Source organism: Ptychodera flava, chromosome 20 (genome assembly GCF_041260155.1).
Source record: "Ptychodera flava strain L36383 chromosome 20, AS_Pfla_20210202, whole genome shotgun sequence".
NCBI lineage: Eukaryota > Metazoa > Hemichordata > Enteropneusta > Ptychoderidae > Ptychodera > Ptychodera flava.
In genome coordinates, this window is record NC_091947.1 from 2,689,370 (window position 1) to 2,715,293 (window position 25,924).

The 25,924-nt window shown below is 38.1% G+C and overlaps 1 protein-coding gene across 1 annotated transcript in view; it reads right to left on the reverse strand.

Annotated features, from left to right (window-relative positions):
• Window positions 1–25,924, reverse strand: part of LOC139119746 (growth hormone secretagogue receptor type 1-like) — a 206,906-nt gene that overhangs the window by 164,747 nt on the left and 16,235 nt on the right. Inside the window, exon 2 of the mRNA XM_070683622.1 lies at window positions 20,983–21,158. The gene's annotated coding sequence lies outside the window, so the exon portion shown is untranslated. The remainder of the gene's footprint in view (window positions 1–20,982; window positions 21,159–25,924) is intronic.

Below are 25,924 nucleotides of genomic sequence, written 5' to 3' on the forward strand. Positions count from 1 at the left end.
ATGGAATTGAATTTCCAACTTGTGACGCGGCTAGTCTCATGTGGACAACTGATGCATTATAAAAACAACATTGCTACTACAAAACGCCACAAAAGAAACTTCCAGGCCCCTGAAGACCAACGTGATAGCGCTGAAAATTTTTAGCTTAGTAACGCACGGATGCGTAACCAAGTCTATCTGAAATCTAATTATGACTGTTAGATGAAGGATTTACCTGAATGAAACGGCGAGGCGTTAGGCGCTATTTAGCTGACGTCTGCCCAGGAATTTATCAAATCGCTGGTGGTACTTTATGAGGTAGCTAGATTACACCCGTATGCTATACAGGGAACATTAAGAAAACGACTTCTTGTCGGTTAACTATCTGACAAAATCGTCTCTTTGTCAAAAACTTGAATGGGGAACGCAGAAAAATGAAAAAGACATTTTAAAAAGAGTTCTCTTGATATGTGAAGACTGACTAGTACAAAAAAACACCCACATAAATTCTTGAATATAGCCTGCCGACTAATCACTTATCAAATTTCAAAGAGAACAAAAATGGAGCTGAACTGGACGACATCTACTTTTTGCATCAGAGAGATTCCCTGGAGCTGAAAATCAAACACGTTAAAACCTCACCTTTCTGTGTTTTGTGTTGCGAGTTCAAAAAAAGCACAGGCAATTTCAATCGTTTTTCATTTCACAGTGAATTATCCTGGCACGAAACAGTTTAATCTTGTCAATCCGTTTTCTCTCTCTTGCAGTGCATAAAAATACACATTCTATCTTGATACCTTTGCTCAACAAATCCGCATCCTGTTCAGACCATGATAGTCAGCAGCGGGTCTGAAGAGCTAGAGATATTGCATGGAAAATCAAGCAGCAAGGCAATACATACGTAAGCAAGCAACCACTGCGAAGAAGCGTTTGTGATTCTTGATGCAAGGGTGAAAAAACTGGAACATATTTCTCAGTGTATTAACTGACAGCTGTACAACGTTGATGATGTTGAGAGCGCCTCAAAGTGACGCATCATGAAACTTCAAACATTACTCTTTAATAATCAAACAAAAATACAAAAGAAAAGGGTCACAATGCAAATATTTGGATCGTACAAGCAGACAGCCTCAGATTTAACATTTAAATCATTTCAGTAAAAGGAAGCCCATTAGAAACTTAATATACAACGCAGATTTCCAAAATAATTACTCAAAAGCTGAATGCCCGCACACAAGACTCTGAGGTATGATTTTGAGTTGCAGAAAACCTGTCCACTGGGCAAAGTCCGTCCTAATGTTGACAAAAGTGTTCAACCACAAGCTCTGCGTTCAGTCCGAATTCAAACTTGCACTCTGTGTACAGGAGTTCAATGTCCCCCCCCCCCCCCCCAGGGTTACAAGGAGCGGTTACTCAAAGGCAGCAACAGTCTAGATATCTGAATGATAATGCAAACTTGGTACATTTAGCCGGTGGCCTGGTTCAGTGAAGGATGAAAATTTATTAAGCCCCTACAATGCATCAACAAAATGCAACATGATAGTATAAGATGTTATTGAAACAGACCAATATCGCCATAAATATGACGTTCACTATCTTTGTCGAGGATAACTTTAGGTGACATTGCAGTAAACTATTTACATTTACGGCGTGCTATTAACCGTACTAGTAAGTACTGAATGTGATATGTACAGATGACGGAAAGCCGGATAGAAGTGCCTCTCGCAATTCGCAAAAGTCGTTCACATGGCTATTTGCGTAGAGTTTGATTTAATTATGGCTGTCGAGACTGAAATCCGACGTAATGGACGACAACACTGTTTTCACTCTCCAGCCGTCCTTAGGTACTTCAAGGTAAAACGCAACTAAGGCAGCTGAGGTGCCGCCGCGGCGTTCCAGCAAGAGCAGACGATATTTGAAGTGCCGCGTTCCAGATACATGGTGTTGCATCGCTGTTGAACAGTACGCGTACGCTCGATAGAACAAAAAATGTTTTATTATACAGAATGCACGACTGTGTTACATATGTCAATAGCACAAATGCTACAAACTATAACTTTTTTAAATACTATTATTCTTCATAATTTTGTTCCGGTTATTTGATAAACAAATACGTTCATAATTCATGTTTTTTCGACAAGTCGCCGTATTTATTAAGACGCATCCCGACCCGTGATTCTTATCAGAGTCTGCATATTTTGATAATGCCCCCAAGTTGCATTAACATACAGGACCAACTTTACGAGATCTTTCGCGGCTATGATTTTAGCTCAACATCGTCTGGCGCCACAGTCCCTGCATGCCGACAGAGAGCATGATGGCGACTCATGAACGTGCAATCAGCGGAAAGTCTGAAATGCTGAGGATTTACAATCTTTCAGTTAAACGGTACTGGTCAGTTTCTTCGGCCTGGGGGGGGCCGGTGGATTAATGGGGGGGGGGTCACCTGTTTTTGACTTTGGTGATAGGGGGGGTCACCATGTTTTTGAAATGCCCAATAGGGGGGGTCAGTGTGTTTTTGAATTTTGACACAGGCTCATCATTGCCTAAAATGCTGGTGTCAGCCACAAATTTCATCATTCAGTTGTATTTTTCGGCGCGCCCTCCGGGCGCGTAACTTTAATAATAGTCATATTTTTCAGCACGCCCAACTTTAACATATAAAGCATACATACATCAGAGATATCTGTATGTTCAATATTTTTCAGCATGCTCTTCAAGCTCATTACTTTAATATATCAGACATTTTTCAGCATGCCCTTCAGGTGCATGACTTTATAATAACAAGGCATATATATATATATCAGAGACATCAGGATGTTTCATATTTTTCGGCGCGCCCTTCGGGTGCCATACTTTAATAAATCAGAGATATCTTGATGTTTGCTAAGTGAAAGTGTACCATTATGAAATCTGCATTTCATATGAAAAGGATGACAAATTCCTGATACTTTTCTATCCTCTCTCTATGAGAATTCAGTATGAGAAAGCAACATGCACAAATATTTCACAATATAAATTTGATACAGTGACTTATTTTAGAGATAGAAAAATGACAAGATATCTTTCCTTCTCATTGATGCAATTATTTTCATTTGTTTCATAGGTTTTCTGTAGAAAGATGCTTTTTATGAACAAAATAACAGTTAAAAAGGGCAGTTTTTGTCATTATTAGCTGTGCTTTTATGGTTTCAATGTTACACAAGAAAAGGTCCTCTCAGACACTGTACACATCAGATTTGGCTAAAAAAGCTCTCTATGGCTCCTCAGTAGATTTAATTGGATGGTTGGCAAGTCTTAACACCCATCAAAGTTTTTGATTCACTGCTTTTTCCTCTTTGATATTAATGATTGACATCCATTTCTGTACAACAGTTCAGGACATCTGGTTAAGCAGAGAAAGTGTGAAATACATTCACAGCTCATTCAAAATACAGCTCATTCAAAATGTACTGTATTTAAACTTTAAGATTGACACTTTGAAATTCTATCTTACAACTGACATGTCAACAATTTCACTAAAACATAGAATGACTATTTGAAATATAAATATATGTAAAATGTAAAATATAATATATATATATATATATATATATATATATATATATATATATATATATATATAATTTATGTCCATCTTTTGTTTTACTTTTGTCGCGCCGGGGGGGGGGGTCACCCTGTTTTAGAAATTTGGAATAGGGGGGGTCACCCTGTTTTCAAAATTTGGAATAGGGGGGGTCAGCCACTTTTTGACGTCGGCAAAAAATAATCCACCGCCCCCCCCCCAGCCGAAGAAACTGACCAGTCCCTAAACTGTACTGAATTATATTGTCATGCGAGTTAGATTAGCCTTGTTTCACATGGCTAGTTCCCGGTTAATACATTTTGATAGATAAATCTCACGAGATCTCACAAAGACCAGAAGAATAATAACTACTGTTGATATGGAGGCATAGAAGTTAACAAAAGAAACAGTAAGTTATTATTTGTACCGTAACGTTGGTTATTGCGTGATGGAGAATTTCTTCGTCCTTCGTACTACATCGTCTGGATACACCTTATCCTTGGAGCCGTATACGTGTGTGGCATGAAGTGAGACCATAGGCAACATAGATTAATACTTACAACATGCTTACATACATCGGGTTTTTTATATATCTCAGAACGAATAAACAATATCCAATGAAATAAAACGGTAAGGATGACGCGACATGTTGAAACATTTTTCATGAAAATACCATATGTTACGTCCATCTTTCCACGTTATGGAAGATGTTTGTAAATAAACGTTAACAGCTGTAAAAGGTTTGGATCAGTCTTTGTCTAACATCCAGACAGTGTAGTGCAAGACTTTGGTCGTGGACATTCTGGACATACTGGAAATTCAATGAGCGTTCACTCGTTCATCACCATGAACACGATCTCGAAGGAAAAAAACCGACGTGCTTCCTCTCGTCTTATCAGTGACATCAACCGCGATGAAATATCTGGGTGATTGCAGTCAAAATCGATTACATCCACGTGCGCGAATCACAATATCAATTCCTTTTGACTCTCTCAAGCATGCCACGTCCGCATGTACTGCCGTATGTGTTCCGTCAACCTGAAAATGGCCCAAGGTCTATACCCTTCGTCAGTCGTTGGTATCAGCACTTCAACTCAAGATTTCTCACGTCTGTCTCTGGCTTTCTGTCCCTCTCCCACTTTTCTATTTTAAGCACATACAAACACACAAAACTCTCTCTCTCTCTCTCTCTCTCTCTCTCTCTCTCTCTCTCTCTCTCTCTCTCTCTCTCTCTCTCTCTCTCTCTCTCTCTCTCTCACGCGGTGAACATATGGGATAAGAGAGCTCCGCCTTTTTTGGCTTTTCAGCGTCTTTTGGAATTCTGTTTCGGTCAGGATTGATTCAGCTAAGTTGGTTTTTGTTTCTATTTGGTGTCTACTATAATTGGGGTCTGTTTTGTCCTGTTTTCTTGAGGATTGAAAGGGATTCTGTTCTTAGGGGTTTAGGTTTGCATGCCATACCAATATGGCTGCCAACCAATACAGTGTATCGGAGTTCGAAGAGGACACTGACAATGCCTTTTCGAAACTCTCAATGAGACATGGCCTTAAATTTGAAAGTCTTGAAGGCATATCTGTTAATGATTATGTTGAAAGTGTTTCTCGAGTTCTTGATACCTCTGATATTCTAGCTGCTTCTAAAATGAATAAGTGTGTCGCTGTCTTTCTCAAAACAATTTCAAAAGTGACACAGGTCTGCACTGAAGGTATTCATGTAAACGGAATCTTTCTGCAGCCAACTCCTATGGTTCATCCTGCAACAAAAGTGATTATATCAAATGTTCCTCCATTTATTGCCAACTCATGTTTATATGGACAATTGTTGCAATATGGGAAAGTTTTAGAGCATACTTTTCGTCATATTTCTCTCGGTTGTCCCAGACAAGATTTGAAACATGTAAAATCCTTTCGTAGACAGGTTTATATTGTTCTGAAGCCAGAGTTCAAGACGTTCAATGGCGTTTTGCGAGTCAATCACAATGGCAAATACTACCCTGTTTACATATCCACTGATGAGATGAGATGTTTTTCATGTCAGTGTACAGGACATGTTCGGAAGAACTGTCCGAAAAAAATTTTACTGAAGAGACTACTGAGTCTGAACTACAGCCTCAACTTGAAACTGCCAATGAAAATACAAATCATGTTGATTCCGATGATAACACTGATAACACTTCACCACCCGAGACTCTGACTCAAGCTCCATCATCTCGAATGAGATTGCAACATCAAGGGCAGATCTAGGTCCTGGTGACAGTGCTGCCCAAAAAATCGATCTTCCCTCGGATAACAATTCATCAGTTGCACACAATGCAAATGAGATAGATTTACTGTCTGACGACCGAATTTTTGAAACAGATGTCGCAATGGCAACACAATCCACAGAGCCAATAAAACGGTCAATAGACAATTTGGATGACGATAGTGATGAAGACGAATCTGCTGGCAATCAAAATAAATATCAGGCTGTAGACTCGGAAGACGAGTCTTCAGAACTTCAAACGATCACAAAGAAAACTTCTGAAAAATTACAATCTCCTATGCGTAAGATCAAAGCAAAAAAACTTGATAATAACAATGAGGCTGCTGATGAGACACTTTCAATAGATGCAAATGTTGTTCCTGACTCCGGTCAGTTTCATGTTCTCAGTACACTCAATGCGGACGGCTCTGACAGTGAATCAGATGACGAGAGTGTAAATTCTTCCCAGGAAGAAGATATAAACAGTGATCAACAACCCTTGTCTCAATGTCATACCGTACCGACACAAGAAAAACTCATGCTATTTCTTGAAAATATTAAAGCCCTTAAAAACCATGTTGAGAGATGCCGGGAATTCTGTCCAAATCAAAATGATATACTTGAAGCTCTGTCAAACGCATATAAGGCAGATAGACCACTTAAACAAAGAATTGGCAAATTAATGAGAAAGGTGAGGAATGATATGAGAAAAAACGGACTGGCACCTATGTTTTGATTGTTTTTTCTCAACCTCTTTCCATAATGATGAAGTTCATCTTTTTACAACTCTTGTTGCCATTAATTCTGGCTCGTCTATCAATTCTCTCGTGTAATACTCGTGGTTGTAGAGATGCTTTAAAACGCTACACCATTCTTGAATCACTGAAGTCTCAATACGACAGTGACTGTATGTTCCTTCAGGAAACACACACCACAATAAGTGATGAACCTTTATGGAGAGTTTTATGGCGGGGAAACATTGCATTTTCACACCTTAGCACTTCCTCCGGAGGAGTTGCAATATTATTCCATCCAAAAGCACAGGTCGATGTGTCACAAAAGGATGACGTAATACCCGGTCGTCTTATTCATGTAGACGCAAAAATTAACAATCAACAGTAAGCTTACCACTTTATTAACCTATACGCACCGAATGATGGCCAAACACGTCTCGTTACCTTCCAAAACTAAAACATCTCCTCAATCGAATTCAATCTTTCTCAGAGCCCATCGTTTTAGATGGTGACAGTAGATGCCAAAATAGACAGACACTGTGGCAGAGAACCACATCCAGAGTCCTCAAAGTTCCTCCAAAATATTATTAAAAGGTTCAAATTAGTTGATACCTGGCGACAGCTTCTTCCCTCAAGCAGTTGTTATTCATGGCATGGACACAATGCACATGCGCGAATTGATCGTCTCTATGTCAGTAAACACATTACCAACAGAGTTCAACTCGCGATGATCATCCCTGTTACTTTTTCCGATCATTGTATTGTTCAAATGCGTATCACTCAAAAAAATCAAAACTAAAAGTGCCTGCTGGGCTTTAAATACCTCTCTTCTAGATGACGAGGTTTACAAAACCCTTATCACTGATTTCTGGCAAGACTGGAAAACAAAGAAATCAGATTATGATTCTATTCAGCAATGTTGGGATGTAGCTGTAGTACAAATCAAATCGCTATCACAACAATATAGCATTGGTCGTCGCAAAAGTGAGCTTGCAGCAAAAAGAAGACTAATCAATGATCTTTCGAATCTGAAAAGTGACATCTCTTCAAATAATATTAACTATGCGGAATTTGAACAGAAAAAGGCCCAGATCAATGAATTTCTCAAAACAGAAGCCAGAGGAGCCTGGGTTCGCTCTACATTTCAATTCATCAATGAAAGTGATAAGTCTACACGCTACTTCTTTGATCTAGAAAGATGAAAAAGCTCACGAAAAATGATGACCCACTTAAAAATTAATAACACCAATACTGAAGACCCAGTGATTATTCGTTCTACAGCAAGAGACTTTTACAAGTCACTGTATACCCCTAATGAAATAGACTTAGATTGCCTGAATGAAATTTGGACAGATGTCCCAAAACTCTCAGATGAGACCAAACAAGCTCTTGATCAGCCATTTACCTTTGATGAGTTCACTAAAGCTGTGGGCTTACTTCGGAACAATAAATCACCTGGAATCGACGGGATTCCGTCGGAATTCTATAAATGTTTCTGGAACGTGATGGGACGTGATGTATGAAGTGTTCCTCGATTCAATTCAAAGTGGATGTTTACCACTGTCTTGTCGCAGAGCATTGGTCACACTCTTGCCAAAGACTGGAGATAGCGGTTTTCTTAAAAACTGGCGACCCGTTTCACTTCTGTGTGCTGACTATAAGATCTTCACCAAGACTCTTTCCCTGAGACTGAAATTTGCCCTTTCTGAGATCATTCATGAAGATCAGACTTACTGCATTCCCGGTAGATCAATTTTTAATAATATTCACTGTATTCGTGACACTCTTTTCCATGCAAATGAACAGCAAAAGCCTCTCGCTATTGTGTCTCTCGATCAAGAAAAAGCCTTTGATAGAGTTCATCACGGTTATCTTTTTAACACTCTTAAAGCTTTTGGTTTCGGCGAAAGTTTTATACATTGTATTCAGCTTATCTATAATAACACTCAAAGTATTTTAAAGATGAATCACGATCTTACAGCACCTTTTGCTTTCGGTTGTGGTATCCGTCAAGGATGTGCCCTGTCAGGGCAATTATACACTCTGTGCATTGAACCTCTCTTACATAAACTGCAGACAAGTGGTAGTCTACAGGGATTTACAGTGCCTGGTTCTGAGTCGAGGAAAAAGATCGGGGCTTCAAATGCCAAAATTAACTTTCAGAAATCAAAGGATCTATGAGCTGGAATTTGGCGTGAAAGACATGATTCTCCTCTCAGCCTTGCTTGGTATAATGAGGGCTTGAAATTTCTAGGTGTTTACTTGGGTAATAATGTGAACTACACTGCTAAAAACTGGGAAGGTCTATTAGAATCAGTTGAACGGACTCTTAAAAAGTGGAAACCATTTGCAAAGGCTATCTCCTATCGGGGAAGAGCTCTGATAATCAATCAATTGGCAGCTTATAAACTATGGCATAAGATGTTATGTTTAATACCTCCAGATGGCCCAGTCATTAATATTCAAATACTCTTTGTGAATTTCTTTTGGCAAGGGAAGCATTGGCTCCCTCACGAAATATTATACTTATCGGTTGATGAGGGAGGTCAAGCTCTTATCCATGTTCAATCCAAAATCAATAGTTTCCGAATGATGTAAATACGTAAACTATTGTATGACAATTCAAATTGCACCCTGTATCAGTATGCAAATTACTTCCTAAGCAAGATTGCTGATCTCAATTATGGAATTAATATTTTTGCTCTTAATTTACCGCCGACAGTAAATATCGATGTCAACATTCCCTCTTTCTATCAACAATTGATAAAAACCTGGAATTTACTTGATGCACAGCGTTCTAATGGTCACAGCAATGTTACAAACATTCAGTCAGAACCCTTGTTCTATAACCCACTGAATTTGCACCCCGCACAACAATGCCCTCTCTATTTGAAACATTTTGTAGAAGGTAGTATTGTAACCATAGGTGACCTTCTCGATTTAGGTGAAAAACGGAAGAAAAGTCCGCATGAAATACAGAGAAATGTGCCTATCTATTCAATTATAATTTTGGAGAGAGCAATTCAGTTGATCTGAAACGCTATACCACATAAATGGAAAACTCAACTGGATCGTTATTTTGCAGGGAACGGTAACGATCCAGGTGAAAGAACACCCATTCATTTTCATATTTCAATATCAGATATTAATGTTGATTCTATCTCATTAAGTAAGTTCTGCAGAAAAGAGATATACAGTTTATTTATGAAAAAGCTTTACTGCCAGAAATATTTAAATAGACTGCCAACGCCATGGCACGACCTCTTGTCAATTCCAAATGACATTAAAGCAAACTTTAACACAGTGTATTCAGAACCTCTCAGCAGACGTGACAGTGATGTCCAGTGGAGAGCGATACATGGCTGCTTGGCAACTGGTCGTTATCTGTGTTTGAGTAACCTGAGAGACAGTGCCGATTGTAAACACTGTGAAGAAATGGAGACACTTTTTCATCTTATACTTGACTGTCCAGCAATACAACCGTTACATGAGTACTTGAATCAATGGCTAAAGAAAATACTGAACACTGATATAATACCTTTGACCTGGTACGTCATCGGAATGCCGAAAGGACAAACAGTTCATCGCCACCTACATCAGCTTTGTAACTATCTGATGGTCACAGCAAAAGTTTCAACTATATACTGCCGATTGGACGAAGTGCCACGACCACTTAGTATGTTTAAACGACTTGTTCGCAGCAGAATCATCGTAGATTTCAACTACTATAAAATGAATGGAAACATTGAAAATTTTAAAAACATTTGCTGTAACGACAATGATATCTGTGAAGTGAACACTGACAATGAACTGTGTCTTAAGATATGAACACTGCTCTAGATGCTGTTCCTCAATTTAAGAATGGAAAATAGATCTGCACACCCAGAATCCTTAGCGCATATTGACAATTTCACTTGTATATACATTTATATCTACCTTAAAAACTATGTAACTTGATTTGAGAAAATTTGACTGTTCATATTTTATTGCAAATATTAAAGATTTTGTGAAAAACTCAAAACACACACTCTCTCTCTCTCTCTCTCTCTCTCTCTCTCTCTCTCTCTCTCTCTCTCTCTCTCTCTCTCTCTCTCTCTCTCTCTCTCTCTCTCTCTCTCTCTCTCTCTCTCTCTCTCTGCATCTGCCTCTCTCTGTTCTTTTTCGTTCATCCTACTTCACTAATGTAAATGAATGGGAAACACATCAATTTGAGTAACAATGACATTTGACCAGCAATGAAAATAACATTATACGCGGGAAATTCTCTACAAGAGAACAGAGGTGATTACCCATTTATTTATTTATTTATTTATTTATTTATTTATTTATTTATTTATTTCTTTATTTATTTATTTATTTTTTTGTTTGTTTTGTTTGTTTTTTGTTTGTTTATATACACGGCTATCTATATTGCATCAAACCAGCGAGTTTGGTCAATAAGTTTATGATGTAGAGCATTTCTTCATTAGGACAAAGAATTCTGAAAAACTTATAAACATTGAATATCGAATCTATGCAAGTATACAGCATAGCACAGAAACAAACACTAAATATTGTTTTGTATAATCATTGTTTACATAAGGACGACGTGACAGTCTATTTGAATAACCTCGAAAAGTCAAGTTTTGACTTTCCCCTGTACAAACGCTGAAGTGTTTTCTGTCAAAAGTAGCTCTAACAATTGACAACATAACGAAGTCAAAAAGAATGTCTCAAAATTTCTTTTTAATATCTGCTTTATTTTTACGGATTAAAATGTTGTTAGACCAAGATCTACCTTCTGCCGGGAAAAAATTGTCGCCTCACAGAACGCAATCTAGAGCCTCAAACAAAAATCGCAGACACACACTGCAAGAATGTTAGAGCAACTTTTCATTACGCAAATGCCATTCGGAAACAGTACAGGGTTTGCACACGGGAAGGAAAAACAGTTTTTGGAAGGTTCTTTTAATTTGCTGTCATATGACCCTCATGTAAACAGTGATTACATATATACAGCAATGACAAGTATTTAGGCTTTATGAAATATATACTTCAATGAAGTAACAAGCTCATTTTTTTGTTTTTTTGTTTGTTTTATTGTTTGTTTGTTTTTGCAGGGAATTCATATATTGTTTGGAAGATCCCAATACTTGTCACAGAACCTTAAGCGAAAAGATCACATCAATGCGGAAGTACATGTATTTGGGTTGATGGCGTCACTTTCGACAAAATTCCAAAGATTGGAAAAGCAGAAGTGGACATTGCATTGCTCAATTCTCTTTGCAAGATTGCCTCAGTGAGCAGGTGTGTGACATAAAGAACGGCGGTCCCTATTATAAGTCGTTTCCCAGACGGATCTGTCGTCATTTCGTTGAGTCGCCGAATCCTACTTTTCAGCGACGTTAAGTCGTACCGAAAATGTCAACATGCCCACACTAATTTTATTCCACCGGAAATAATTACACACACGGCTGGATTCGATAGAGAGTTAACGGTCACATTTTTCATTCCGTTCAGGACGACATTTGTATGAGGAAGAAAATCATGCAGAAGAAAAGTATTCTTAACAATTTTAATCACGACAGTCTGCAGAAAATGATTGACAGTATAGTTGCATGCCATATCATATCTTGGGCAGTTTATCGCTAGCAGTTTATCGCTCGTGAAAAACGATGCCACTTAACAATACGGCTTTAGATATCAACAATAGTGAGCTTACGGTATGGTCGTCAAACATCTCAAATTCATGAAACGTTGATGATCATCCATTTAAGCAACTAAAATTCACCAAACTATGAAGCGTAGGCAGGCACTTTATTCAATGGTATCCAGGGTAGATCTCGCTCTTAAAAATGTAAAAAAAATTCACATCCATTAGCTTTTTCTGGTAATTACGTGAGGCAGAACACCACTGAAGGCAGTAATATCTGCATTTCTGATACTCTGGCTCTTTCGATTCTGGCGAGCGAAGCCGTAATTTCCTGCTACAAATAAGCAGGTACTGGATTGGTTGTAGTAGTAGAAGTATTTCTTTCCTTCGGAAGAAGCGCCCTTCCCCCTAACACGGCTAAAATTTATCCAGTTCGTTGAACTTAAGATTGATTTTGCGACTTGATGCATATTGTGAGGTTTTACAGTTTCAATGTGAGAAGCAACTTGACAGAAACGTCAAAGCATCAAGACTAGCCTAATTATCCGGTAAGACCGAGAAGTACGCTGATTTGTTATGAAGATAAGAGTGCTGGCCTACAAGGACGTGCCCTGTCACAACTTATTCCACGCCGAACAATCAGCCTTGTACAACGTCTCATTTAGAGATTCCAGGTCAACAAGGTCGCCACAACTATTCCCCTCATTTGATATCGACAATTACAGAACCTGTTTCCCTAATTTGCGGTCCTATTGGATGCTACATGAACATCACTTTATGAAGGTCAGATGAGACATTGTTCTAAAGCGCGCCTTGTTTCAAGTTTGATTCCTTTGTCATTCTTATGTAGGAACGTATCGCTTGGGATCTGCAGCATGTGATGCGATTTGCAGAGAGAGGAATAGACTACGGTATATGGTCACGTCATGGTGACCATTTACCATAATGGCACACCATGTTTTGAGTTTAAATGATTTTATGGAGTCGACAGACCATACCTAGGCCAGGCAAAAGAAATAAATAGAACATCTCAATCGCAGGTTCTACTTTGGCCAAAATGTGGAGATTGTTTTTGAAATCCCTTAAAAAAGGTCCAAATACCTTTGAATTATTGATTTCGAAAAAAATGTTATCGAGCCTCTATGCCAGCAACAATAATTATTGCAAAACAGTGTTGTTGCTTTTTGTGACTTGAACGAGTCATGGAGATTACTGACTACAGTGCAACAAGTGTAATATTTGAAGTATGCTGTTTCTATTTCAGATTGCAAGACAGTCTTCTTTATGATTGCTGTAGAAAATTATTCGGATCACAGGTGAAAGGAAAATCTCAAAGAGTTAAAACAGGAAAGTTTAAGGAGCAGCTGCCTCTGAACTTAATATTTTTACAACTTTTGTTCTCATCTATATATTTTTAACTTTCGTTGTTTTACATCGAAAAGTTCATTGAACTGTCTCATATTCACTTTTCAAACATTATTTTATGTGCACTAGAATTATTTTTGTCAGCTGAACTCAAGTCATCAATATCAATTTGACCTGTTCTACGGGCAGTGTTAATAAGCTGAATACTGATTATTTCCAAATGCCCAAACTTCATTCTATTTTCCTCTGTACAGGACCTGGTCTAACTCTGCCATAGAAAACAATGGAGTTGATTCAGACTGTGATGGTGGATTGCATGGTTAAGAGTTACGGCCACGGAAGTAGATATAGAATAAAAAATACTCGAAAGAAAAATATCAATAGTTGAAGCAGCTTATACCTATAAATCAAGCACTTAATCAGCAACCGTGTTCCAAGCTTGATTCATAACACGATGAATGAATTCATTGAAAACAATGGCAGTATTGCTGAAGCAATGAGTACTTGGGCCGTGATAGAGTAATTTTGAGGACAATATATACTACTATTCAAATATGGTCTTGAATTTCCTCCTGTCAATTAGGCATTTGATTGACTGGTTATTAAACGAAGCAATGGCATGACAACGGCAAAATATGTCTAGCAACTTTTGTGGAGTTTGAGGCAGGGGTTCTTTATTTATAGTGGAAATTGCTTAAACTCCTTAAATATTCAAATTACAGCAAATTTTCTTTGTTCTCGATGGTAGATGTCTAATATTTAGATGGGCATATTTAGATTTCTACCCTATAGTTATCCCTATACACCAAAATCGGACATCCAGCTCTATTGGCTTGCTCAGAATGAGATATGCGCATAATTAATGAGGTACAATATGTGGTGTCATAAGATGTCCCATCATACCAAATATGAAGGGTGTAGCACTTGTAGTTACTGAGTTGTGGACAAATATATATATTTGAGGTCAAAGGTCATTGAGGTCATGTGACATTTTGTCAAAATAATTGTATTGCTAAGTTATTCCTATATACCAAAAATCAGACCTCTAGCTCTATTGGCTCGCTCAAAATTAGATATGCGCATAATTAATGAGGTACAATATGTGGTGTCATAAGGTGTCTTATCATACCAAATATGGAGGATGTAGCACTTGTGGTTACTGAGTTGTGGACAAATATATATATTTGAGGTCAAAGGTCATTGAGGTCACGTCACATTTTGTCATAATAATTGTATTGCTAAGTTATTCCTATATACCAAAAATCAGACCTCTAGCTCTATTGGCTCGCTCAAAATAAGATATGCGCATAATTAATGAGGTACAATATGTGGCGTCATAAGGTGTCCCATCATACCAAATATGAAAGGTTTAGCACTTGTGGTTACTGAGTTATGGACAATAATGTATATTTGAGGTCAAAGGTCACCAAGGTCACATGATATTTTGTCAAAATGTCTGAGATATCTGCGTGAACCGATGGACTCACTGATGGACTCACGGACGGATATGACCCAATCTATAAGCCCCCTGGACTTTATCCGTGGGGACAAAAACTGTGTCAATGCATCCTTTAGGCAATATGAATACGATGAGAAACTAAATTTTTATTTTTCTTGGCCTTATACATGGGAGTCTATGGAGAACTGCCTTATACATGGGAGTCTATGGAGGTGTAAACTAAAAAGTCCTCTAACACGGCCAAATTCGATCGCATTGTGAAACAAATCGACGTGCATCTGTATGGGGTTGGGTACTATTCTTGTGCAAAGTTTGAAAGAAATTGACCAGGGCATGTCTGAGATATCTGCGTGAACGGACGGACGGACGGACGGACATGACCAAACCTATAACTCCCCAGGACTTCGTCCGTGGGCACTAAAAACAACGCAACAGTTATTACAGCTACACCGGCGGTAGGTTCATATCCAGAGCCCCGTACGGTCTGCCGCCGTCGCTTGAAAACCTACCTAGATATTCTAGATAGAAATTTTGTCTATAGGCTGAAATTTCGCCGAAGTTTGACAAAATTGCATCGATTTTTCAGGTTCATATCCGACATTTTGAGTTTTGAGTGCAGACAGAAATAAGTTTGAGGCAACATGGCTGCGACCCCATGTTGACCCCTAGCCCTGCGTACGATGCTATGTGCTACAGCTAACACACAGCATCGTACGCAGGGCTAAAAGTAGCGAGAGTTGCCGACATCGACGGTTATTTACGAGAAGTGAATAAAAGACTGTCATTTTGGAAGCGATCGAGTAGCTGAGGTAGGCTGGGATGCGACTTGGGCCCAAGAACGCTGAATTTCGGCAGTAATTTGGCTTTTTACGTCAAGTCCCAAAATGGATTTGAAGTCACCGAACCTACGTACGGGTCTTTGCAGGGCTGTGGTGAGCGGGGCGATTAGCTGTAGCGGAACACACAGCATCGTACGCAGGGCTAGTTGACCCCAAGTGAAAATGTGTTCGCGATCAAATCTTCCTATATTTTTTTCAGAATTTTCGACAAAATCATTGCTTCTTAAATCTTTTGTAAAATATAAAATACTAAAATAAAAATGCGATGTGCCATGTCTCCAGATTTCTAAAATATCGTTCGTTGACCGTTCGACGGAATACTCATTTCACAAACTTGTGACGCAGTTGAAATTCAATACTGACCGCCAAATAATCTTAATGAGACGAGATCATTCTATACATCCTCCAAATTATCCAACCATTCGCGTTAGAGTTCAGCTCGCTTAGAGTATCATAACATTCTTCGGCCTTCGTTTAGATCGACCCTAATCTCTCCCATTCAGGAAATAAATACACAAGCTACCTTGACAAAACTTCGTGCACCATCGAGGACCAAACGCACTACAAATCTGTCTTGACGTCATCATCTCCTTACATGGTAATCGGCATACCGTATTTTTTAGCAAAGGAGACACAGAATACGTCGGAGTATTCAGTTTCAAAACGTATTACATTGTGTGATGTTGTCAAAAAAAGGTAATGTTACTGCAGTGGTATAAATTACAAAACACAAAAGTTCAAATCAGTTTATATTGACTGGCTTTACCCAACATTTCATATTGTTTCTTATGCCAGATTTGACCACGTGCTTACTGGCGACCCCTTTACATGCAAATTTTGTGTCAAATGGTGTGTTCTGCTGGAAAAACAAACGTACGATTTCTATATGAAGGAGGCGAAATTTGCCCTCAAAACTCGAAACCACCCCTTTGGGGTGTACCTAGCTATTTTGAACGAGCTTCTCGAATCTGCAGCTCTATTTCGAAATGATGGTGTGGTTTTCTCAGCTCAAGGATAAGTGTTCTCCATCGCTGTGGGCATTACTATTCTCAACTGGGGTACAGTTTCCAGTCGTAATGTTTTTCATGTGTCCGGGATATAAAACCTTTCTTTTTCACACTTAATACTTTGATTAACACTAGTCCACATCTTGTCAGCGATTAAACATGTTTCAAGTTTAAATGTTAAATTCTGGTCTCGAGCCCTCTTGTTCGACCAAACTGAAATTACCCCTCCCACTTTGGCTCGTCCAGTGGGTGTAGCAAGGGTCGTGCCATCGCCTAGGAAACGGAGGGTGCATTAATTGTTGCATTTCGATGCACATTTTGATTATATTCAGAAGATTTTTGTGGCAAAAACTCAGATAGAGAAGCATTAATATTCACATCTCACTTATTCAAGACTGGCTGAGAGCAGCACTTCCATTCAGTTAACATCATTACGCCATTTATTATGCCAAGAAAGATGAAGCCAAGACATTTTGCCCTCCCTGGTCTCAGCCAGAAATGGTTATACCTTACAGAGTTTTTTCCCACGGAATGAAAACAAATGTACTTGGGCTGAGGCCCAAGTACAACAATGTTATAGTGTTAGTTTCTCTCTTGTTTACTAATCATTTTATCATTGCTAAAAAATTATTCGACTTTCGACAGGCTGTTTTCACTCCAAAATCCGACGAACAATATTTTTTGTCTAGCCATCTTTTCTTTTGCAGTTTTCCAAACCTATTTTCAAGTTTCAAGAAAGCAACAAGGTGGATTTTTAAAATATCATTTGATCTGTATTTTGTATACTTTTGATCACCCCTCAAAACATATTATGATTGACATCCAAGAATGTTGTCAATTAGGTGAACATATTTGCTACTAACTCATACTAAAATCTTTAGATTAGAACCATTGAATTTTCGAGACGTCTCTTAATTCTCACCGAACAAATATCTGTTTTAATCATTATATGATGTCAACAATATGGACCTAGCGGTAAATAGCATGGATATCTGAAGACAGTGGCTATCCTCTAATGGTAACCCATTTCTCAAATTCCAGCATGTCTCTGAAACGTAGACTTTGAATTCATGAATAAAGACCTCATATTTACTGCTCCTTTGATAAAATGTCTTACAAGGATGATGTTTCTATGGTTTCCTTTTATACTTATCATCCCTGCTTAAACGATTCTATTGATCACAGGATATCATGATCGGAGGCGGCTTCGTCCATCTTATGTATATTTTTTCATTTGTGTATATCTGAGCGCCAGGGAAACCCACCGTAAGATGGAAATTGAGTGTAACGTGAAACAGGAGCGTGCATACCTTTGTGATTTCACTTCAGTTTTGTCGATGAAGGGTCTCTGTAATTCAATATACTGATGCCTTAACAACGCGTTACTACTGACGCAGCAGTAAGGAACCCTCTTGCTCATTTTTGGTCAAGTTAATTTGATAGTGAACGAAATCATAAACCGGATAAATCAAGGAAGTTCAGCCCCCTCGGGAGAGAGGATCCCCTCCGGCAGCGGTCGATATGGGTAAGAGAATCGTAAAGGGGTTATTGCGGGGAGCCATGTTCTGCACGTCTACAAGCCCGGCACCGACGACTTTGAGTCAATTCTCATTTCTTTCATTCAAATCTCCGAGGAGAACAATAAGAAGTTGCTTTGATTCCGTTGAGCCCGGAGGAGTTCTAGAAAATGGTATTAGATCATTGACAACAAACAATGAACGCCTGGGGACATCGTTGTAATTAACACTTGAATCTTACACGTAAACAATACTTTGTTGAGACTTGTACTTTTTATGTCAACCACAGTTTCTTGTTCTATTCTACAAAGCATGGGATACACAGTATTCTGCTCGTCAGCCTGGACTGTACATGCGTAGACAGCATTGTTATTGTTGACAAGTGAATCCTGGTCTGAACTAGACTTCAATTTGCACACACAGTCAATGACGTGCATTTTACACGTATAGACTCTGTGCTGACAAGCTAGAACGTGGGTGCTTTCATAGGTTTTCGGGAACATGACAAGAGCATGCTAGTGACGAACACAACAAAAACAAAATCATCAATAGTTACAGCTACTTGACCGTTAATTGTCCTTTCTAGATTTTTGACTGCTCATGTTACTATCGTGTACTTTTCTGCTGCCGTGATCATGTCTCCTTTGCATGCCTGAGATTGGGTGTCTCTCTCATTTCGGAGAGTCACTGCCAGAGTGTCCGTTGTCTGTTTTGCAAATCCGTGTAAGATGGCTACAGACTGTACATCGCTCTCAAAACCAGAACAATGGATGAACCATATAGCATTTTGTGTATGAAATATCCCCAACACTTCTCACGTTTCCACCTCAATAAAAATCAGATAAAATCTAGAATTTGATGACTCTTTTTCAGCAGACCAAACATGAGTAATCTTCGTTTTACGGATAAAGCAATTATGTAATCAATTATTGCGGTGATTACATGAACAATTGTAGCTCGTATTATCGATAACATCTTTCTCGTAAAACTCAAAAGCCCAAAAATTATTTCTGCTGTGCCGAAATTCCAAAGTCGTTTGCGATTGAGGACAATTTTTTAGTCTTCTACATCATGCGTGTATTTCAGGTTTCCCGTGCTGATTTTCCTCTCTTCTTTTTATTCGGAGAGCTCCCAGGGACTATCCGCACATGAAGAGCATCAATCCACTTTCGCTCGTTTGCATTATTAGAATTGGAACGCGGGGAGATTAAATTTACATCTATTCGGCTTAGTGTCCACATGCGGAAGTCTACATCCCCGGTGATGCGAAATTGATCATATCTATGACGGAAATTTCGGAATGAATTAGAGAAGTATTTGTCGTCTTGTCTTGTAAGTATGGAGCGTCAGTAGGGCAGTCTGTTTATCAGTTGACCTGTTGAAATCTATCCCTTTTACAAGATATAAAAGAGATGTTGTGCTTTATTGCTTTCAGATCATACCATCCATGAATAAATCTGACTTGTTATATACGTACGTGATTTGTTACCATTTCAGTTCTTTTCAGCTTCTCAGTAAGCAAGTTCTGATTTCTCTGATAATACCATGGATTTTAGGTGCCCGGAATTACTTTGATCTTGAAACCCCCAAAATACCAAACGAACTTAGACGTCAAATAAAATGCACCTGGGCAGATGCAGAAACACTTATCGGCCCTCTATCCACATTTAATGTGACTGGTGATTTACGATTTTGAAGTTCTTTGTCAGTGAAACCCCACACTTTGCCGCTGCAAACTTGAGATGGGAATTATTGTTTTCTGATCAAAGGCTCAAAAAATCGAAATATTCCAAACCCAAAATAAATGTGTTATTGTCAATTGAAGTTGATAGTGGACGAATCATTTGTTCAAACTCTGCAAACCTTACTTTGGTGATCTAAAACGTAATACTGTGTTACTTTAAAAGGAAACATGGTGCAAGCAAGCACCACTTGAATAATTATGCACGAGGAAACTTTTGGTGCGGTTTTCCTTACGAATTATTCATGCGCTATAATGGTGTTTCGAGCTACAAGCATCAATATGAATGTCCTGCAAATGACGCCATTGAAACGTGAATTCAAGTATGTTGTTTTGCAGTAAAGGATATCCACTGCAAGCCAATGACCATAACCCGAACCTACTTCACTCGCCAATTACCTCGACTTTCCAACTGTATAATGCTGACTTCGTGTCCTCCATTCTGCAATCTTCCATCGCAACATTAACAAGTGGTAATGCCCTGATTAGATACAAAGTCGGGCTTGTCGGCGGCTTTGACACGTTTGTGCACACTATGAGAAGAAGGGACTCGCACTACACTTGTCAGCTGATATATCAATGAGAAGACGCTCTTGTGCTCTGAAATTTCCGAGTTTTTGACTAAAAACAGCCCGATTTGTCAATTCAGAAATAATTTTAGAGAACACGATCGGAACTAATTTGGGATAATTGGATTTTCATATTTTTCAAATTTCTCAAATGTGTTAGGTGCCGTATAGCTGAATGTTGCAATATTGCAAATTACTCATAAAAACAAATGTGTATATAATATAAAAAGAAAAACAGATGAGATTACATTTGAAGATTAAATCGACATTACTTCACCATCCAATTATCCCAAATTAGTTCCAATCGTGTTAGAGACAGATCAAGTAAGCTTACCACAATTTCTTGTCCATTTGAAGTAACACCTACAGCTTCGTTATGCTTGTCGATCTGGACAAGATATGGACAGGCCCGCACCGGTCATTATTATCGCGCCACGACCAAATGCTCCTTCCCGTCAGGACGATGCACACTAACAGTAACAGCCTCTCTTCCTTTCACTGGAGTGAAAACTAAAACAAAAGGAGCAAGAGTGTTAAAGATTACAAAACAAAATCAACTACCATTGAAGGTACTATTTAAAATAAGAGTTCACATATTCTTATCATGAAAATAAAAAAGGAATTTTTAAATATTGGTAAATTATTGCCACAGGAGAGAAGTGCTACATGTAGTGTTTTTTGCTGGAGACGAACCACTACCTGTTATGACAGGCTGACCTTGAAATGTAACATCTGCGTCAGAATTTTGTGGAACTTGAAAACAGTCTCCGATTGGAGCTATGATAGTTTTTTCTCTTGATTACTTTTACTTAATGAAGCCGTGTATCATAAATGATAGGGAAATCTGAATCAAACGGAACGTTATAAATGTAGATGGATGTAAGGAATTATTATACAAAATGGCACTCAAATTTGCAATTACATTACGTTAATATTCGTCGAGGCTCACTTAAATCTCTTGGAATCAAAATTTTGCGAGCGTTCAATCTTTCAAACTACAAATAGAAGTTTGCATTGATGAGTTGTAACCTGTACTTTACACCCCATGGTACACATCTTGACCGAATATATTTGTCCTTTTCAATGTCACATCATCGAAGATGTAGGACGCCAAATCACATCAAATTATTTTTACTACGACACTACGTTACACCGGGATATATTATCGTGACAAGAACTTTGATTGTCGAATACTACTTTCATACAGAGTTTAGGTCACTTCTTAGTCGGCCTGGTTTTAAAATAAGACTGAACTCGCTATGTCGGCCCTGGGTCGTTCCTTTGCTGGCCTGATTTATGACGAGTATAGGGGATGGATTCAGCGGCGAAAAAATTGAGACTAGGCCGAAATTGTATGAGTGTGTTTGTGCGAACGATTTAGGTCACCCTATGACAAGCTGACGCCGTAAGGCTTCGTTCACAGATAATTTGAAGGGGGAGGGCTGGAGGAATCTTGATTGAAATCTTATTTTATTGTAGAGCCCCCTAAATACCTCAAAAATTTCTAATCCCCCTTTATGTGATCAAAATTTTTCAAGTCCACCCCAAAACTATCATACAGCAGCATATTTATAAGGGACGCACGCGCAGTTAAAGTAAGCGTGTGTTGCGCAATTCTGCTCGCAGGTGTTCGACACTACCTTTTTGACGTATAGACGGTAATAGAAATGTCGTCAGCAGTTTGCAGGGCCATATTCCTAAGGCATTTTAAATGCATCTGTGGACTTTTTGGATTTATCACTCCAAGCCGACTTGAGTTAATCCAAATCTGGTTGGGACAAAGTAACCAAATTGAAGAGCACCAAACATGACGATCATGAGAAAGTATGGAAATTGTGCATGTCTGGCTACACTTTGTCAAACAGTGAAAAACAGAGAAGGGTATCCTAACGAAGAAAACATGTTATAAAAAGTACAGGCGTATATGACCTAGATGCTACTTACAAAAGTTTACAAAATTGACAATACTGCAAGGTTGAAATATTCCAAAAATAAGACTTTTAATCGCTGGCATTTTGGGTGTAATAATTGTAAATTTGGTAAAAAAAATACAAAAAATTCCATTTATTCACACTGTTTTGATCTTTAAAATTGTCTTTACTGTTCATAATTTTACTTTATTAAACGATGAGAATGTGAATATTTCATTAACTGCATGAAATTGAAATGAATAGTTTATATATATATAGATTTTAAGTGATTTTCATGAAAAACCTTGACTTTTAAACATCGTACGTCTGTAGAAAATCAACCATGATGACCTCATCTCTTTACCTTTAATATTCAATTATTCTAATATACCAGATTTCAAAAACCCCCAATGCAAAGGTAAAAAATAGCTACAATTTTTCTGATCATACGCCCTTAAACAAACGATATCACAAATATAAATTTTTTGATAATTTTCAGTATTTTCGCTTTTTATATGAACTCCAATATCTTGTTTTACATCTTATTAAATGTTGATGTATTCAGTATTTAGCTTATAACACAATATACAGAATCAGAACTGCAACTGATAGCAATATAAGACTATATAACACATATGTAACATATGTAGTGTGTACACTTATATTGCTGTCAGTTGTAGTTCATATACATATTATTATTATTATTATTATTGCTGTTGTTGTTTTTATTGTTGTTGTTGTTGTTGTTGTTATACTTTATTTCAAGAGGGTAGTCTGAGTTACAAAAAAAACTATAATTTACATCAGAGCCCTCACACAGGACATTATACAAATAGAGAATAAACTATAATAATGCAAGAGAATAAATATAATCACTGGAAAAACAGTGAGTACTTATTGATACAATCCCGAAACATATTTTGAAATAACGCATATGACAATGGAAAAACTAATTAATCCAGAGAAGAACCTTCATTCATATATTTGTCATGTAGAAAATTACATAACTGAGCTTTAAACTGTGGCAAACTCTCAATGGTTCTAATAGAAAGAGGAATATCATTCCAAATGATAGTTGCACGATAAATAAATTACCTTTGTCCAGTACTTGTCTTGAATGAAGGAAGGAATATAAAATACAGTTACTGGAACCACGAGTATTCAAATCATTCATATCGGATATATATCGGAAATGGTTTAAATAGTCAGGCGCTAGACCATTAAGGACTTTGAAAGTTTGTACAGCCATAAAATAATCAATACGATTGATCAATCGGTAGCCATTTAAGACGTGAACATAAGAGTTTTTGTTGACACTGTGATATCAACTCCAAGTAGGACTCTACTGGCCCTTTTTTGAAGTTTATGAATTCTTTGTAGATCTGTTTTTGTAGTATTGCACCAATAATCAATTAAAAGGACTTTTACAGGTGTTAAACGACGCAGCTTACGCAAAATACCTACTCTTATGGACAGTTTCTTGCATAGATTGGCGATATGAGAATCCCAAATTACTCAGGGTGTGTGAATAACTTTAAAGCATTTCAACATTATTTTTAAAAGTTTATGATAAAAGTTTACAATAATAAAATGATATTGATACACGTTACAATGTAGGAAAAATCGACTTTAACATACCTACTGATCATTCACATCTTTGTTGCACTCTATGGACAATGTATTCATTGGAAAATGACAAATACAGGTAGCCATACAGGAATAGAAGTAAACAGTACCATCATTAAATTCACGGAGATGCACTCTTTTTGTGTACCATTGTAACATTTCTTTTGGTGAACAGTGATTCACCTAGTGTCCCTTTTGGCCATTGTCTATTGATACACGTCAAGTCTCCTGGTGGACGTCTTCCATGTGTTGCTCTCCGGCCTGATCCTTGTGTACAAGTATGTTTCATTGTCATGATCGTCATATGGTCTAAACTCTTCTTCAACTACATCAGAGTCAAAGCCATCGCTGTCACTGTCACAACCGATATGCAGTGACAGTAACACTGACCATAGGCGGTAGCAGGGCAGTAGCTGTATTAAGTTAGATAATTTTGACAATATTTTTGTTCAATTTATACAACTGCGTTCTTGTTCTACTCGCTACAACACGTTGAAATGTCCAGTATTCAGCTTGTAAACAAAGCCTGTGTACGCGAGTACCGCGCATTTGTATCATTGACAAATGATTTTCAGTCTGGACTCTAATTAAATTATCACCAATAGTGTTTACATATATTGGTTTTGTTGACAAATTGGATGTTGTGTGTTTCAGCAAGCTATAGGGAGACAGCAAAAATCTGTATTTGATACGTTGCACATATATATTGGAAAATATTATCAACAGTTGCAGCTTCTGACCTGTCACAAGGCCTACATGTACGTGCTGTCTTTCTTATGAAAAAAAAATGGCATTCAAACAATTTTAGATTTTTGAAATAAGGGTCATGAAATGCGACAAAATTGTTCTAGATTCTGTTTAATTATTACTAACATTAAAACCATTGGATGACAGCAAAATGTTATTCATTTTTCATCGAATTCTCTACCAAACTATGGAAGCTGAAAATGTAAAGAATTTATAGGGAACCAAATTATTTTTAGATCCCCCCTTATACGCAAAGCAAACGTTTCAAGTCCCCTCTACTACCCCTAGAATTTTCAACGCCCCCCCCCCCCGGCCCCAATAATCGTGAATGCAGCCTAACAGTTGGCCCAGAGCGAGGTCGATACAGAGACCCAAAGGTGGGATATTCAAATACAGTGAACGTGGACAAAATGTTTTTCTTATTTTATTACAGATCTTGAGACAAGCCCAGAGGCGACCCTGAGCCTAAGTATGAACCTATGTATAAAGAATCTTTAGGGCGACAGTTTAAGAGTGAATATAATAAGCTTAATGCTCCTGATCACAAGAACTCTTGGCGAGTTTTTTCTTGAGCGAAAGTAAACGCCAAGTTTTCCGGAAGAACACCTGAAGGGTTTTGAACCATCGAATTGGAAAATCTGCTATCATTTTTGAAATTAACCTGCATGTTTTCTCTGTCACTTCATTTATTCACAATGTCTCGTCTTTCACACTGTGTCGTGTAACTTGATATCTACATTGGAATGACTTGTACACGTGATACTCTCTGTTCAGCCGCTCCAAGGAGATGTTCCTTCAATGTAAATTAGAATCGGACGTGTGTGACGGTTAGCGGTTGGTGGATCGATCTAAAGTCAGATGATACCTCACTAGCCCGATGGCCTGTCAACCTTGACCTTGGAATCCTTCCACGTGCTTCAGTTAAATGGAAAAAATGGAAAAAGAACCTTTTGACTAGGTTTCTTGTGTTAAAATATACAAAAATAGCGAAAC